At 50.1% G+C, this 3,036-nt stretch overlaps 1 protein-coding gene across 1 annotated transcript in view; it reads right to left on the bottom strand.

Annotated features, from left to right (window-relative positions):
• TMOD1 (tropomodulin 1) overlaps positions 1 to 3,036 on the bottom strand; it is a 92,092-nt gene that overhangs the window by 1,618 nt on the left and 87,438 nt on the right. The window lies entirely within an intron of this gene.

Here is a 3,036-nt window from a genome sequence, read left to right as displayed (position 1 = left end):
CTGGAAAGGAAAGATGAGACATGAACCAGCTGTCCCTGTGCATCAGGAGCCACCACCGTGGCTGAGAGTGCTGGGAGGCTTCTCACCAACTTCCATTAGCACAGTCTGGAGTCTGTTGTTTTTTGATTGATTGATTTTTTTTTTTTTTTTTTGGTGTGGAAGTTCCTAGGCCAGAGATTGAATCCATACCACAGCTGTAACCAGAGCCACACCAATGACAAGAGCAAATCCTCAACCCACTGAGCCACCAAGTCTTTTGTTCTTAAAGGACAGTTGTGAGTGGTCACTGAGGAGGGTCTCTAACTGGCGTGGATTTGTTGATGAACTACTTGTATATCGCCGGTCACACAGATAGAAAGCCCACTTTATCCAATTCTGCTCTCTTCCTTTGTGTACAGAGGCTCTGCGGTTGGAGATTCTTACTTTGGTTCAGATAAGAGTTCAGTTCAATCAATCTTAATGAGATCTTAGCCTGCTGGAAACATTTTGCCCTGCCTTCTCAGAGCTCCTGGCCTGCCTATGTAAACAACTGTGTCTGCCCTGAAAATTACTCTGGATTATCTATGTCTCCTTAGGGTTAACCTTGACATTTTCCCAGGGCAAGACAATCTAGGCCCAAACACTGTTCGCATAACAACGTATTTGAATGTTGTAAAGAGGGAAGCATTAGCCAGGGGGTTGCAGGCTGGGGTTATTAGCTTGCAGGTAGTGGGATGGTTGCCAGCAGGCCAGGGGTAGGGGTCCCCTCTGTTGTAACAAGGAAGAGAGAGTGTGTGAAACAAATGACCTGTGCCTGCAGATGAAAACCAAGCAGTAAGCTAGGTCAGCCACAAGAGAAAGGTCAAAGACCTCTGTAGAACCAGTAGGTGCAGTCAAGGGGGCTGCTGGTGTGGCAAAGGCAGGAAGCTATTGTGAGAAGAAAGACGTGTCTATGCTTAGAAGTGTTTTCCAGTTCCCGAGCCGAGCAGGTAGACGCATTCGAGCTGCACCAAGAACCGAATGGGCCTGTGCGGGACACTGAGCGTACAAAGCAGAACCACCAGGAAGGTGTGTCACTCGGGCTGTGGCTAGGAGCCGGCAGGGAGGGACACAGGGGCACACAGGCCGCCCACTCTGGGGCCTAGAGTTTAAACTTTGCCTGAACTCCTCCTCTCCTCTCCACTCCCCCAGAAAGAAAAATTAATGTAAATCAGCGGCAGTCTTCTGGAGAGAGGACTGTGTCTGGCCAGATTCCTGGAGACCATCAGAATGGGAGAACAAAAACCAAAGCCCAGAGAGCAGAAGAGGTTTGCCCAAAGCGACCCAAGGGGTTACATGAGCCAGGCTTGGCTGCATCTCTGTTAGCTGTACAAGCATCACACGCCTTTCACTCTCAACCCCTCATTGGCGCCCCTCCAGCGGTCCTGGAGTGTCAGTGTTGTTAGCATTGCCACGTTATGGCAGACAGGGTACATTTCTTGCTCAAAGCAATAGAGCTGGTACCAGATGAAACAAGGCTGGTGAGCCGCAGTCCAGTGCTCCCTTGGAACAGTCTATATTGTCCCTGTCTATATAGGCTCTATATATGGTCCACATCTCATCTGATTCTCACAAGGAGGACTGGCTCCTTTCCCCTGGAGAAGAGAAGGGAGCCAGGGTCCCTGAGAGTGGGCAGAAGAGCCAGGACAAGAACCTGAGTCCCCAGCCCATGGCCCAGGGTACAGAAAGGGATCCTGTGCTTTATGCCCCTACATGCCCTCATGTACGCTGGGTTGTGCCTGTGCAGGGTTCCCCTGGCATCGGCTTTTACAGCGACTGGATGGGGAGAAGGGAGAGGCATCCACTTACTCGGGAATTAATTTTCCCCATTTTAAAAATGAAGGTGGAGTTCCTGTCGTGGCGCAGCAGAAACAAATCCAACTAGGAACCATGAGGTTGCGGGTTCGATCCCTGGCCTTGCTCAGAGGGTTAAGCATCTGGTGTTGCAGTGAGCTGTGATCTGGCGTTGCTGTGGCTCTGGCGTAGGCTGGCAGCAACAGCTCTGATTAGATCCCCTAACCTGGGAACCTCCATGTGCCGCAAGTGCGGCCCTAAAAAGACATAAAATAAAATAAAAATGAAGGTAACTGAGGTCAAGAGAGGGAAGTAACTTGCCTCAAGTCACAGTGAATAGGAGACACAACTGGGAGCAGAAGCCAACGCTCCCACTATCCTTCAAATCAGCCTGTTTTTTTACTTCATCAAAGCAAACTCCTCTGCATTGCTTATCATTACAACTGACAACTGTCTGTTGTCAGAGCTGGAAGGAATCCAACCAAGTTTTGCGCTCCCTCCACTTCCCACCAGGCTTTAGACCTCCATATTGCTTTTGGGGAGCATTTTATATTCATTTATATTCCTCAGCGCTTACTGAGTGCCTATGATGTGCCAAGCACAGGGATCAGAAAGATGAATGGGGGACCAAGATAGAACTACATCAAATTTGATGAAATACTGCAAGTTCCCTGGTAGATCTCCATCAAGTCTGAGAGGCACAATGGATGAAGTGGTCACATCTTCCAAGGTCGGTGGTTAAGTTGCCCACTGAATTTTAAAATGATAAAGGGGTAGATGGTGGGAAAGTACAGGAAGCTTTAGGAGTAATAATCCTCTCAAGGGAGGCTTCTGCCTGGGTCACTAGGAGGCCCCCAAGCTACCTGGACTGGTTGGTACTAATATGGCAGGAGGATGGCTTGTCAGGGTGTTGAGAGTTGAGTCTGGCAGGGCCTCACCCAGGAGGTGGGGAGCACAGGTTCCGGGCCAGACTGCCAGTTCAGTCCCACTTTCGCCCACGGACAGGGGTCATCTTACCCACGTCTCTAGGCTGTGGCATGGGGATGGTAACAGCACCTGCCTCCCCTGGCTGTTGGTGACATTATGGCAGTTAGTAAGGCTGAAGCATGTAGAGCAGTGCCTGGCACACAATAAGCACCATGGAAGTATCAGCTTCGATTCCTAAGGGCTTGTAAGCCATGTCAGGGAGTTTAACCTGAGAGCAGGGTTCTAGGCAGATGCTGG

Source organism: Phacochoerus africanus, chromosome 2 (genome assembly GCF_016906955.1).
Source record: "Phacochoerus africanus isolate WHEZ1 chromosome 2, ROS_Pafr_v1, whole genome shotgun sequence".
In the NCBI taxonomy this organism is placed as follows: Eukaryota; Metazoa; Chordata; class Mammalia; order Artiodactyla; family Suidae; genus Phacochoerus; species Phacochoerus africanus.
Note: the sequence above shows the minus strand (reverse complement) of the source record. Positions and strands in the feature narration are given on the sequence as shown.